The sequence below is a fragment of the Dromiciops gliroides genome, chromosome 6 (genome assembly GCF_019393635.1).
Source record: "Dromiciops gliroides isolate mDroGli1 chromosome 6, mDroGli1.pri, whole genome shotgun sequence".
NCBI lineage: Eukaryota > Metazoa > Chordata > Mammalia > Microbiotheria > Microbiotheriidae > Dromiciops > Dromiciops gliroides.
The window spans coordinates 159353340-159368603 of record NC_057866.1 but is presented as its reverse complement, the minus strand read 5'-3'; the positions used below and the strand labels follow the sequence as shown (position 1 = coordinate 159368603).

The window sequence follows — 15264 nt, the reverse complement described above, 5'->3', positions numbered from 1 at the left end:
GATCACGGAATATTCTACAAATCTCTCAGAGAGGGGGGAAAAAAATCAAAGACTCAAGCCAGCCAGAAGAACATGACTGTGTAGGTACTCAAGAATGAACAAAGTCATACACAGAAGTCTGGACACTACAGAGGAGAGGCATGATGGGAAAAGATATCTGGAATCAAAGGACAGGGGTCCAAATTCCATTTGTGCGACTTGATTACCTACCTCTGTGATTTCCGGCACGTCACTTCCTTACTTTTGGCCTCCTTTTCCACAGCTGTAAAATGAGGGAATTGAACTAGATTAGACATTCTACCTCTAAATCTACAATATTTGTGAAGCACTTTGCAAAACTTACGGTACTATATAAATGCTAGCTATGATTATTATTATTGGCCTATGAAGATTTTGTTTATCCTATCTCTTGGGCTCTTGTTCAGATATTTGAGTATTTGTGTGTGTCTACAGAAGTTTAAACAATTAATTGGCAACTAAAAAAAAATCCCATATAAATAATGTCTCTTAACTGGATTGTGTCCTGCTTAGTTATTATTAGAGTGAGGGACAGAAGAGCTGAATTCTTTTGCATCTCTCTTGATCCTTTCTTCAAAATAGTAATTACTCTCTCCTTTTTCAAATTGAATTTCCTTTTTTCCCCAGTCAGCAAACATCTGCCTTCTCTCCCTCCCAGTTGAGAAAAAAAGAAAAACAAACCCCCCAGTCACAAACACATACAATAGAGCAAAACAAATCTCCAAACTGCCATTTCCAAGAAAAAGAAGGGAGAGGGAGAGAGGGAAGAAGGGAAAGAGGGAAGGAGGGAGGGAGGAAGGGAGGAAGTCTCCTTCTGCTGAGTCTTTGACTCCCTTCATCTCTCTATCAGGAGGTGGGTAGCATGTTATCATTAGTTCTCTGGAATCCTAGTTGATTACCCTGATCAGAGCCACAATATTGTTGTCATTTTCTAATGTGTTCTCCTGGTTCTGCTCACTTCACTCTGCCCTGATTCATATAAGTCTTCCTAGGTATCCCTGAAAACATTCCCTTCATAATTCCTTAGAGCACAGTAGGATTCTGTCACATTTATACAAACTTATTCAGCCACAAAATAGTGATCGTTCTCGACAGTTCTTTAACACATCTCTCTTGGGATTTATCAAGGCACTTCACTCAAATACCTCCAAAACATTAAAAAAATGTACCCAACTTACTTATCCAATTTGTGCACAAAGATGCCCATTAGTTAGGCAAAGCAAGGAAAGTGGTTCACATTTCCTTTTTCCTCTGCTCAAAGCACTTCTTCTCAGTTAATTCCCAAGTGGAAAGCCAAGAACCTCAGCACTGGACAGGATACCTTAAGAGCTAACTAGTCCAAACTATACCTAAGAAATGACCTGATTTACACCCTTCTCAACAAATGGTCACTCAGTCTTCTCTCTCTCTCTCTTTTTTTTTTTTTTTGTGAGGCAATTGGGGTTAAGTGACTTGCCCAGGGTCACACAGTAAGTGTCAAGTGCCAGATTTGAACTCACGTCCTCCTGACTCCAAGGGCCGGTGCTCTACCCACTGCGCCACCTAGCTCCCCCCCCCCAGTCTTCTCTTAATAATGATCACCCTTTCCCCTCCTTTCAAAAACCTCCCCACACAGAGGAAACCTATCACATACCAAGAGATAACGGATCTTAGAATGGCCATTACATCTATAATGAAAACCAAAACAATAACTATTTACTGAGACCACAGAAATCACTACTACTTTTTGATGACCCTCATTTTATGTTCTTTTAGGCACTTCAGCTTGGAATAATTTACAGCTCTGACCCATGCACCTCTAACACTGATGCTAGTAGCTGAATCTCTCAGTTATGCTGCCTGGAGCACCTGTTTCAAGCCTGTAATGAAAGGACAGCAGTTACTCTGTGACTACCCTTCATTTAATCACAACAGCTTGACTACTAAGAAAGAAAGGCTATTTCTTACAAGTCCAAATAAAATAAAGGAGATAAAATTCCTCTGAGATGCATGGGCCCATATAAAGAAGAATGGAGAGTGGTCTGTGCACCTAAGAGGTCAATCACTGGCCAGAGACACCAAGTGGGGTCTCTTGGAACATTGAGCTCAATGAGGTGGGATGATTCAGGAATTGGAAAAGGAATAACTTTCACAGAACCTCCAAGTGAAAAGGGTCAACAGAAGTCATTTAGTCCAGCGCATACAGAAACAAGGAATCTTCTCTACAAAAATAGCAAATGACCATATAAACGTATCCTGAAAACCTCCAAGAAGATACAAGTGCCTCCTTCCAGAATCAGCCCATCCCAGTGGACAGAAGAGCTCGGGATATCACAAATCTGTCCACAGAAATCTGCCAGGCAGGGTCCATCCATGGCTCTCAGCTCTGTCCTCATGCCTCATCGTGTAAACATAAGTCTAATTCCTCTTTCTATCATATCAATTCTTTGCTGTAACATTTTGGTTTTGTTTTGGTTTTGATTTATTTAGAATTTTCCCCAAGTTACATGTAGAAAGAAATTTTCACATTGATTTTTAAAACTTTGGGTTCCAAATTCTTTTCCTCCCCCCACTATAGCATTTTAAAACAATTTCATTTAGAGTACCTTGCATAGCCCTAATAAAACTGAAGAATGGAGTGGATTGACAGTACATACTTATGGGTATACAATTACATGAGCATTTTGTCTACCTCTTTGTTTAAGTACGTTATTTTCTGTACCACGTCCTTCTCTGGATTTTAAACTTCTTGAGGACAAGAACTCTTATGAATTGTCATGCACATACAGAACTCGCACCTCAATCTTTGCTACCTCTTCGCACCCATTTTGAAGTTTCTATCTCTCCATCTCCCTCTTTGGGCCCTCCCAATCCCCTCAAAAAGTCTCTCTAGCTGCACACTCTAACTCACACTCAAAAGCAGAATGGAAAAACTGCCTTCTATCTGTATCACACCCTTCTGAAATCTCCAGCTACAATGGCTCCAGCACACACACAAAAGTCAATCTCTGTTCACCCTCAGCTACTTAAGTGTCTGCTTCCTCAAAGAGGGGAAAGACTGAAGGAAACCAAAGGGACTTAAAAAAAAAAAATCATGTTCTCTAAATCATTCAGGGCTTTTTAAGGGAGGTGGTGGGAGGATTAATCATTAGTCACAGAAATGATTTTTTAAATACCCATTGTATTGGATTAAGTCACTCTTGCAGATATTTATTAAAAAAACCCAACAACCTTACAATCTGCAAACAATACTAAGAGGAAAATTTCCACTAGTGGCCAGTTATGAAGCTTCCGTTATTATTAAGAAGGCAAAGCATTAACCAGCAAAACAAAACAAGCATGTCTAAGTTCCAAGTACATGGGTAAAATGGGGAGGGGGGAGGAAGAGAGGGGTTATCTGTGGGAGAAATCTGATTTTCCTTTTATCATAAAAATCCTGATGTGCCTCGTTTTCCTGAGATCCTTCCCCTTTCCTGACGTTTTGAACTCTTCACTAAACAGGTGCTGTTTACAACAGCAGTGCACATCTGTAAGGGTGTGCTGAGATACACAAAGGCAGGATAGCCCAAACCTTCTTCCTATATTTAGATCTGTCAGCTCAGCCCTTAATTGCATCATTTAATCGGGGACCCTCTAGAAGGGAAACACATCCATATTCATCACAGGCAGCAAAGGAAACATCTTTACAAGCTATATCCTTTTACAAACCAACATATGGTCTCACTCCTCTCTCAATTGTTGGACTCCTCCTCTGGGAAGGGCATGGAATTTTATTTCTTTTTTATCATTTGAAAAAATCACTTCCCTTCTCATTCAGTAAAGCTGGGTGGGGCTGCTTCCTTCACAGGTGAGGGGAATAAAACTTGTTAACTTGTCACTCAGGAATTTTTCAAAAGTTAACTATTTTTTTAATATAAATGCAGTTTTAAAAGAGGGACAGAGACAAACCCACCTAGTGGGGAAATGAGAAAACAGATAACGGACAGATTATGGCCTTTGAAGAAGTATTTTAACATTCAAGTCATTTTAAGCTCTCTGAAATTAAAAGACCTTATACCTTCCCCCAATCTAACAACAAAATCTCTTTCACCATTAAATGAAGAGACTTTTAAAAAGCAATACTAATATTTAGAAAATCTGAACCAGCTTTTTACCGAAGTTTTAAAGTTATAGGTTGTGTGCCTTAGTACTTATTAAAACTGGAAGGGGTATGTATATTTAATCTGTATTAGGAAAGAGGGGCATGGGGCGGAGAAAGACATGATCACTGTCTTCAAATATCTGAGGGGTTGACATGTTTTGATTGGCCCCCCAGAAACAAAAACTGGAATCATCTTGAAGGTACAGGGCAAAATTAGAATTTAGTGCCCTCCCCCGCACCCCCACCTCCCTTGACAAGCACTTGCCTTGGTCCATTCTTGTCCATATCATGGTTGGACTAAGTGGCCACTGAAGTCCTTTCAAATTCAGAAATTTTGCGATGGCAATTTAAGATTTGATCAAACCCAATCTCCCATCCCATCCAAGACTGTCCTTCATGGCATAGAGAGTCAGTCTTAGCTAGCCTCCATGTAGGCTTGCCCCACCATTTTTGGACAGCACTAATAGATAGGAAATATTATATTCCCTCACATTCAGCAGAAATGTTCCTTCCTTTCATTCTAGATGGCCTCTGGAATCAAGCCAAAAATTTAATTCCTTCTCCAGATCAGACTCAATCTGTTATCTCTTTTTGTTTGTTTTTTGTTTCTTTCTTTTGCGGGGCAATATGAGAGTTAAGTGACTTGCCCAGGGTCACACAGCTAGTAAGTGTCAAGTGTCTGAGGCTAGATTTGAACTCAGGTCCTCCTAAATACAGGGCAGGTGCTTTATGCTCTGTCTGTTATCTCTGAGCTAAAACACCCATCTCTCCAAAAAACCATCTCAGAGGTAGGGATTTAAAACTAGTTCTCATCCTGGACACTGTCCCCTAGTTATGTTCCAAATTGGGAATATATCTCTTAAGATGTGGCACCCCAAATTAACATTATATTCTAGATAGCTTCAGTTAAGCGAAGAGGACGATGGTACTGTTACCAGTACCTCCTGGACATTAATTCTGTTAAGACAACCAAAGGGGCAGCTAGGTGGTGCAGTGGATAAAGCACCAGCCCTGGATTCAGGAAGACCTGAGTTCAGAACCAATCTTGACACTTGACACTTATTAGCTGTGTGACCCTGGGCAAGTCACTTAACCCTCACTGTCCCACCCCCACTGATTCATTTTTTTAAATGGATTGCACCAAATTAGTACAGACAAGCAAAAAGGAAAAAAGCAAAACAGTATGTTTGCCATATCACCCAGGAAGCCACTTGAGATGGAAAAAAACCTCTAAAAACTTGATCCCTTTTTCAAGTGAGGAGTGAAGAGCGGGAAGTATTTATCTCCCTTGGGAATGATCAATAGGATAGGAAATAAAGATCCTAAGAATCAATATAGGGGCAGCTAGGTGGTGCAGTGGATAGAGCACCAGCCCTGGAGTGAGGAGGACCTGAGTTCAAATGTGACCTCAGACAAATGACATTTACTAGCTGTGTGATTCTGGGCAAGTCACTTAACCCCAATTACCTCACCAAAAACAAAAACAAAAACAAACAAACAAAAAGAATAATCTTAAGAGTTGGAGATTAAGGACTGAATATTGTTCTTGTAGGTGGTTGCTGAAGCTATTTGGGAGTAGGCCACATTACCAAGGGGAAAAGTGCAGGGATATAGGCAGAGATAGGGAACACAACGGGGAGTAAGAGCAGTAATGAGGAAGAGGCATTAAGAGAAGACAGGATGCAAACCAAGAGTATGGTCTATCACAGAAGCCAAAGAAGAAAGAACACCAGCACTTGGGGTGCTATTGAATACTCTAGTTGCCTAGTGTCAGTGAGGACACCAGGCCAGGATCAATCACTGCTCCTTCTATTTCTCCTTATGAGTTCTGATGTGCTTAACTTTACACTAACCTTCAACAAATATTGAAATAAGATCAACTCAAATTTTCAGACATCAATGGAAGAGAAAATAATGGTGTTGTTCAGAGGTATCAAACATGCCTGTACCAGATTAAAATATACCTGGGAGATATTTAACAAAATAAATAAAAACAGAGTAAAACATAGATAACATTAATATGTGGTTTTCTAAGTCAATATTCAGCCAGCAGGGATCTTTCTATACAGATTAGCAGTCTCCACTTCTATTTGAGTTTGACAATACTAGTGTAGATGGTAGCCTTAACACCAGGAAACCATGGGAAACGCCTTTGATACACATTAGCTGAGGGGCCAATGCTTTAGAATGCAGAGCAAGGGAAAAAATAAATGAATGAATGAATAGATAGATAAGATAAAATAAGATAAAATAATTTAAAAAAAGAATGCAAAGGTGGAACTACTACATAACTCTAATTTCACATACTGATATAATGTGGACTAAGATTAGAAGAGATCAGTGGTATAAATAAACCCAAATAGTAAATTTCTTTAAGAATTATTAATTTTGAAATGTTAACAAGGTTTTGTTTTGATGCTTTCCTTGCCAAATTAAAAACCATTTTACATTCCTAAAATGCTACTCAATTGTTCAGGTAAATGAGATGGCTCCGAAGTATTCTGGGTGATGGGTAGATGCCCAGCCCAGAATTTGCTGTTGATAACTGAAGCTTAACAGTAACTGTTACAGAATAATAAAATTTCCCCACTGTAGATTCCTTCTCTCTCAAAGCACAGAGTATTATTAAACCAAAAGAAATGACTAAAGAAACCGTTTTAAGAAACCTAGGAAGACTAATATGAGCTGATGCCAAATGAAATGAGCAAAACCAAGACAAACAATTTATAGCTTAATAATAACACTGCAAAGACAAAGAATTCTGAAAGATTTAAGAATTCTGATAAAAACAATAACCAATCATAATTCCAGAGGGCTAATAATGAAGGTTACTCACTTTCTGAAAAAGACATGATAAACCTTGCAGAAAAAGACATATTTTTGGATAGGGCTAATATGAAAATCAGTTTTACTTGAATATGCATATTTATTACAAGAGTTTTGCTTTTCTTTTCTTTTTTCCAATGGGAGCAAAAGAGGTGGGGGGGGGCACATTCATATAAAAAAGGAGGGGGTCATTGAGGCATTTTTTTAAAGATCCAGCCAGAACAAAAGGAAATACAGAGAAGCCAAACAGCTTGAACAGTTAAATGCCAACTTTATCATATACTTAAAGGGAAAACAAGCTGTATGTAATAGAGATAAAGGGTTCCATTAAATCTTCTATTCTACTTTGTATACATAAATGTTCATTTTATTCGGTCTTTATTAAGGTCAGAGGAAAAAAAGAAAACCTGTATAAAACAAACAAACAAAAATGTAACTCAGGTGGGGGACTTTCAGTTACGACAGCATCTTGAATGATTGTAGAGAAGCCCAGCTCTCCCACATAAACTCCAACAAATAGCTGAACATCGTCCCAGAAAGGCGGTGGGGGAAACCAGGCAGTCCCACAGGCACGAGATTGCATTGTCCTGTCCGTGGTATTGGAAACACCAAATACAATGGCAGGCCTCAATAAATAAACAAAAGTGGGTTTAGGAGGCCAGAGGAATGGTCCAACTTCCTGAAGTTATAAAGCAGGAAAACAACTCTTCAAGTCTTTGACCATACCATTTTCGGCAACAAAACTCAAACCAAGCAACAAGGAATGTACTAGGCCCTGAAAATCAGTCTTCTTCTTTACCTAGTTAGCAGAAGAGATAGAAAGTACTAATTCAATTACTTTATACATTAAAACAAAACAAAACAAAACAAAAAAACACCCCACCCTTGCCAACCCTTTACTGTTTTATCTTTACTCAATATCACTGAATCTGAGTAAATTTATTTCAGCAGATTCCCTCAGTAGCAAAAAGAGCCAAGGGAGTTTTTATCAGGAAGATGCCAAAGGCAAACCTATACCTATTTAGATTTAGAGCTTTGGGAAGAGGATAAAAGGTCTCTCTCTTATCTACTCCATTATGTAACAGGCACATACCTTAAAAAGGAAACTACTGCAAGATCAAGGGACAAAGATGGGGTTTTTTTCTCTTTTTTTTTTTCTTTTTGCAGGGCAGGTTTTGCTTGTTTTCTGTTAAACAGAAACAAAAGTGTTGCCATTTATTCAAAGATTCTGTCTTGAATCTTCCTATTAATAACATATAGTATAACAAGGTTGGGTTTTAAAATATATTCCTGCAGCCTATCACATAGTGGGTGATCAATAAATAAAATCATTAAGTGCTTGTTGAATGACTCAAAGTAACTAAGATCAAAAATTTAGAACTGGAAAGGATCCTAGGACCATAGACCTAGAGATGTAGATGTACCTTCAGAGGCCAACCCATCTCACCCTTCCATTTCATGGATGAGTAAACAGAGGCTCAGAAAAGTTCATTCATTTGCCCAAGGCCACTAAAAGTGCACAGCTGTCCTGGTGATCTGAACTCCAAATCCACTGGATTTTCCACTACTTCTGCTGACTCTCACTCAAGAAATTCTTCCAAACGACAAGAAATCTCACCAGATTTTAAAATAATGAATGATTGCTAAAAATTAAAAAAAACAAAACTCACTGCAATCACAACAGAAGCTTGGTAGTGAATAAACCAGTGGAAAGAAAGATGAGTAGGGCAAGAAGTGACCTATGTAGACACGTAGAGAATAATTGGTAACATGGCACTAGTTCTGGGGCAGCTAGATGGCACAGTGGTTAAGCACCGGCCCTGGATTCAGGAGTACCTGAGTTCAAATCCGGCCTCAGACACTTGACACTTACTAGCTGTGTGACCCTGGGCAAGTCACTTAACCCCCGTTGCCTGAAAAAACAAACAAACAAACAAAAAAAACCCCATGGCACTAGTTCCGATATTTTCTAGTTTCCACACTCCCTTCCTTGTCTTCCATTACTCTCATGCTCCCATTCTTTCTCTTTCCATACCTGGGACTGCCTCCTTGTAATCCATAAACACTGCTTATCTTGAGGGTTTCACTCACCAGGAAGCTGCCACTCTGCTCCAGAAATCAACAAACCTTCAATAGGGTCCATTGCGTTTCCAAATACTACCATCCATAGGATCTCTAAGACCCACCCATTCATTCGCTATCAACATTTACTGGGCACCTCCAGTAACCAAAGCTTCCCTCTGGATAGCACTTCACAGTTTACAAAGTACGTGCTTTGCTTCACAACCATCCAGTAAGGGTAGTTAATGTGAATGTTATGATCAGCCCTGTTTTATAGATACTGTAACTGTTTTATGGATACAGTAGCAATATGGTTACAGTAGATTCAACAAATATTTGCTGAATGAATAAGGTGGAGCTTGAGAGGACAGGAAGCAAGAACCCTACCTAACACCACACACAGTAAACAAGTCTCACCTCAAACCACTTTTTAAAGGATTCTCCCTATTTTAAAAACATTAAGATTAAGTTCAATTATAGGAATATGAGTATCTCCATTTTACATATAGTGAAAACTAAGGCACTGAATGAAGTTAAGCGTCTTACCCAAAATCACATGGCCAGCAAGTGATAAGGTTGGCGCTCAACTCCAGGTTCGTAATTCAGTGTTCATTCCACCATATTTGTGTTGAGGAGAAGGGGTGGATCTATGGATCATCTAAGGATCAGCATGGAATTACAATAGAAAAATCACTGGACTTAGGTGTCAGAAGGATTGAGTTCCAGGCCCAGCTCCTCTGCCATGTGACTTTAAATTACTTGAAATTTCTCTGGGTCTCTGTTTCTCCCCTCTACAAACCTGAGAGGTTTGAGATTACCTCTCAGGTCCTCATCTAGCTCTAGAAGTCTATGATTCTAAAATCCACCTAGCCTCCCTTTCCCAACACACAAAACGAGAGGCTGATCTCTGTGAGATCCAAACCTACAGGGTGTCAGACGGGTTAACTTTGGACTTTTACTCATTCAACTTTTCAGACTACAAATCTTCCCTTTGCTGTCCTCTATATGAAAAGATCAAAGCTGGAAAGGGCCCTTTGAGATGATATAGTCCGATTTCTTCATTTTATAGATGAGAAAATTTAGAGCCAGGAATGACTCACCCAAGATCATACGGCTAATGAGAGGCAGAGGCAGAGGCAGATAGATTCTGTGTTGGAAGTGACCTTCAAGATCTAGTTCAACACCAGCATTAGTGTTCCAGACCTGGGGCATGCCACTTCATTTTGGTGACTCAGACAGATCCCTATGGCTTACCTAAATCTGATCGGGATCACAGGGGACAACTGCATTGGTGGAAGAAGTTTTCACACCAAGAGCACCCTGTAAGAATGAAATCCTAGATCCTTTACATGAATAGGAGACACCCTCTATATACTCTCCTTTCCCAATTTACACACTGCATATTATAAAATGAAATTTGCAAAATGGGAAAGAGGAATACAAAAGAAATTTACGGGATAAGAATAAAAACATGTATCAGGCCAGCAAACTCATAGTGCAACAGTAAATTTCTTAAATTTGGGAACCTAAGTGGTCAAAGGATATAAACAAACAGTTCTCAAAAGAAGAATTGCAAAGATTAAAAAAAAAATGCTCCAAGGCACTAATAATTAAAGAAATGTTCATCAAAACAACCCTGAGGTTTCACCTCACCCCCAGTAAATTGGGAAAGATGATAAAAAACGGCAAATAATCAATGTCAGAGGGGTGGGAGGATTAGAGAGCTGTCAATCAGTGCAACTATTCTGGATAGTAATTTGGAGTTACGCAAAGTAAGTCCATATCTTTGAACCAGAAGCTCCATCACTGGGCTTATACCTCAAGGAAGGTATCAATAAGAACAAAATGTCCATATTCTCTAAAATATTGATAGCAGCACTCTGTATGACGGCAAAAAATGGCAAACAATGTGGATGTCCACTGATCAAGGAATGGCTAAACACATTGTAGTATATGAATATAATGGAATATTCCTGAACTGTAAGGAATGACATATGTGATGAATATACAGAGAAGCACAGAAAGATCTATACCAAGAAAATAATGTAGAGGCATCTGGGTAGCATGGTGGATAAAGCACCAGCCCTGGATTCAGGAAGACCTGAGTTCAAATCAGGCCTCAGACACTCACACTTGCTAGCTGTGTGACCCTGAGCAAGTCACTTGGCTTAATACCAAAAGCAGAGCTATTAGGGGAGGGAGGAGGGAGGGGAGGGAGGGAGAAAAATCTGAAATTGTAAAGCTTGTATAAACAAAGGTTGAGAACTATCTTTACATGTAATGGAAAAAAATACTTTATTAATTTTAAAAAAAAAGCAGAGCTATTTTTCATGTTCTGTTTTTATTCTTAGCATTTATCCTTTCTTTTGCCCAATTTTTCCCCTTAATATTCCACTTTCTCATGTTTACCCATGTGGGCATTTTAAGCTGACAGAATTGCACTTTCCCATAACAATCCTACTGTGAATACAAAAACCTCATCTCCTCTTCCAAACTTAACTGCTGCTTCCTCCAGACAGGGACTGTCATGACTAGACTTAGACAAGGGGAAGCTGCTTACAGGCCTCAGTGATTCCACTGATAATCCTAATCCACAGAGCAGAAGAGAACAGGGAACAGAGGGCTGGCCTTGGAGTCATCAGAACAGATCTCACTTGGTACAAGTCCCGTCTGACTCAAGCCAGCCCTGAAATCCTGGGCAGATCACAAGCCCTTGGGTTCCCAGGCAATTCTTTAAGACAAGAATATACAGACTGTGGGGGCAGCTAGGTGGCGCAGTGGATAAAGCACCAGCCCTGGATTCAGGAGTACCTGAGTTCAAATCTGGCCTCAGACACTTGACACTTACTAGCTGCGTGACCCTGGGCAAGTCACTTAACCCTCATTGCTCCACCAACAAAACAAAAAAGAATATACAGACTGCCTAATTTGTATGATTATATTAGTAGAGGGAGTTTCCACACTGGGAATGTGAAGCAGGAGCTCTTAACCTTGGAACATCTGTGGACTCCTCTGGCAGTCTGATGAAGCCAAGGGACACTTTTCTGAGGGAAGGAGAATGGGTTTTCCTATCTGATCCAGGCTGGAAGTGCAGCAATCCCTCATGGCTCAATCCCACTAATTAGCACGGGAGCTTTGATCTACTCCATGTCCAACCCAAGATGGTTTGTGCCCTCCTTATTTACGGGAGGAAGGGGAATAAATGAGGTATATGTTTATTTATATAATAATATCTATTAATGTAATAGGTTTATAATGAAAAGCATGATGCAGGATCACTGCCTACAATGGGCACAGACTATTTTGGAGGCTCCCATTCATTGATCCAAACAAGAAGAGGCAGAACAGACCCAACAATCAGGGGTTCTTCAGTATGTATCACCTCAATTTCTTATTCGAGTCACTTTTGCTGACATTTCGGTTAAGTTAAAGAAAGGTTAAAGAAAATTAAACCCACCCAGCCTTGAGGATTAGAGACTTAATGCTGGACGGAAACTGAAGAGATCACCTACTACAACTATTTCATTGACTTACATTAGAAACCAGGTACCAGAGGAACTTCTGCTCTGGGGGTCCCTCTTTTAATGGCCTGACTCTCCTGGAATATTTTTTCAGGAAAAGACCCAGCCTGTGTTCCACTTCATTCCCCACTCTCTCTTCCACAACCTAGCCAAACCTAATGTAATCTTCCCCTCTCTCTTTCTACACCACCCCTTCTTCTCTTTCCAGTTCTGGTACCAAGTTCAAATCATTTCTGCCATTGTTCCTGGATAGGGTGTGCCAATATATTCCCCTATGACTTCACTCACCATCCCTATAGCTTACCGGACCAAAACATCCACCATCCCCTATGTGTATTGTCTTCCCTATTAGAACATTAACTATTTGAAAGAGGGAATTGTCTTTGTTTCTGTATTTGTATTCCTAAAACTTAGCTCAGCTTGGCACATAAATGCTTAACAAATTTTTAAAATACATTTTACAGATGAGTATATCAAGACACAGAGGGTTAAGTGACTGACTAGTGTTCACACAACTAACAAGAGCAAGGCTAGGACTATAACTCAGCTCTTCTGATTACAAATCCATTACTTCCCCCACTGTTTTTGTGGCACCATGCTGCCTCTTTCCTGCCATCTTGTACAATCCAAATGAAAGCCCTAAACATCCCACTTGGAACAAAAACAAGAAAGAGGTTGTAATTAATTATGTCAGACTACAAAGCCAGCATGGGCAAAAAAGGAAGCTATAGTAGTTAAGATGGCAAGCTACCGGCAACTTCTCTTTCCAGATATTTTCAACCAGATTCAATGTACATCTGGTGAAACTACATTCACCACATCATTATCCCCAATTCAATTAACAAGGTCACTCCTGAAAGCAAACCTGATATACCACTCCCAGATCATACCCTGTCATACTTTTATCAGAAAGAATGGTCACTGAACAGATTTTGAAGAGAACCTTTAAAGTGTGCTTAACAGATCAGAGTAAACATTTCTTCTGCCACTCCCAAAACTCTTTTCATCTAGGACGAAATTGAGGATGAAGAGAGGGAAAAGAGAATGATAGTATGAGAGCAGAACTTAGAAGCTCTATTCCCCTCCCCACAAAAGTAGGTGGAAATATTCAAATGTCATAGGAACCTATTGTTGCCCTGTCCCTGCTACCATAAAGAAAAGTCACAGAGTCTCAAGCTAGGTTATATGAGGTTAAGATCAGCAGATCTAAGAGCTGAAAGAGAATGTAGAGATAATCTAGACCAGTCCTCTTCACCCTCGTTTTACAAAGGAAGAGATTGAGAGGGGTTTAAGGTCACACAGGTAGTCAACAACAGAAGTGGATTCTGAACTCTGATATTCTTACTCTAAATATATTCTTTCAGCTATGCTACAACACAGAGAGTGTTCACCTCTGACACTGCCCTTTGCTCCCTTTGATATAATAAATATGTATTAAACTCCTATCAAGAAAAAAGCACTATGCTAGACAAAAAAGAAGCAGTTCAAGTCCTCCAAGAGTTTATATTCCACTGCTAATGTCCCTGCTATCCTTCCTTCCAAATAGCTAATGATAAGCAGGTAAATCTGCGTTCACAAGATGAATGATAACCATCTTTGCCTGCCAGACAGACTCTTAGGCCATGCGATAAAGACACATATCAGTGTCTAGCTTTTCAATAGTCTGAATCAGAATAGGGAACTCTTCTCAGTATATATATTTTTTTATTTTTTGGTGAGGCAATTGGGGTTAAGTGACTTGCCCAAGGTCACACAGCTAGTAAGTGTGTAAAGTGTCTGAGGCCGGATTTGAACCCAGGTCCTCCTGAATCCAGGGCCAGTGCTCTATCCACTGCACCACCTAGCTGCCCCCTCTTCTCAGTATATTTTAACACACATCCACACACACTCCCATCAGTATATTCTAATAAACAACATTCAAAAACATTCTTTTCCTTCATTACAAAAATTTCCCCCAGATTTCTAATTTCTTGGAGTTCCTAATGTAGATGAGCAGCTGTTCTGCAATTTTCTTCGATGTTTATCCAGGTCACTAACAAGTTAGGTCAACACAGCCAATAAATACCAGAGGTGAGACTCGAACCCTAACTCCCCATCCACCACACCCCATGATGCCTCCAAGGACATTAACTAATGTTAGACCGAAATCCAACATGGCAATTGAGAGCAAAGGGGCTCAGGGGGCAGCTAGGTGGAGCAGTGGATAAAGCACCGCCCCTGGATTCAGGAGTACCTGAGTTCAAATCCAGCCTCAGACACTTGACACTTACTAGCTGTGTGACCCTGGGCAAGTCACTTAACCCCCATTGCCCTGAAAAAAAAAAAAAAAGAGAGCAAGAAGGCTCTACCAATGGGGTCAATTCGACTTACTATAGAAGATCCTGACGATAAAATGCACAATCCTCTCAAATCCAACCCTCCAACAATTGGCTTCCAACTTTTTGAGGTTTTTTGTTCTTTGTTTTTAACAAAATGAGAGTAATTCACCCCACCACCACCACCCCAGAATTAGAGAAGGCAAGACTTACAGGAATCTTTAACTACTCCAAAATAGTTAGAATAAAAGAACTGCAATTTTTGGAGGTCAATTACTACAAACAAAAACATTTTATTAGCACACACATCGAGAAACACTCTAACTTAACTGTGGTTTTTTAATTTGTTTTTAAAAAATATTTTGATAACTCTATTTAGTTTTGATCAAACTAGTAATGCCCC

The 15264-nt window shown here is 39.7% G+C and overlaps 1 protein-coding gene across 3 annotated transcripts in view; it reads right to left on the bottom strand.

Moving 5' to 3' along the window:
• SMAD1 (SMAD family member 1) overlaps positions 1-15264 on the bottom strand; it is a 93373-nt gene that overhangs the window by 62981 nt on the left and 15128 nt on the right. Inside the window, exons 2-3 of one of the 3 annotated variants that reach the window (XM_043973494.1) lie at positions 8058-8150; positions 211-262 (exon numbers count right to left, since the gene is read on the bottom strand). The exons of 1 other annotated variant lie outside the window; for it this stretch is intronic. The gene's annotated coding sequence lies outside the window, so the exon portion shown is untranslated. The remainder of the gene's footprint in view (positions 1-210; positions 263-8057; positions 8151-15264) is intronic. One more of the 3 variants, XM_043973496.1, reaches the window with a different exon arrangement.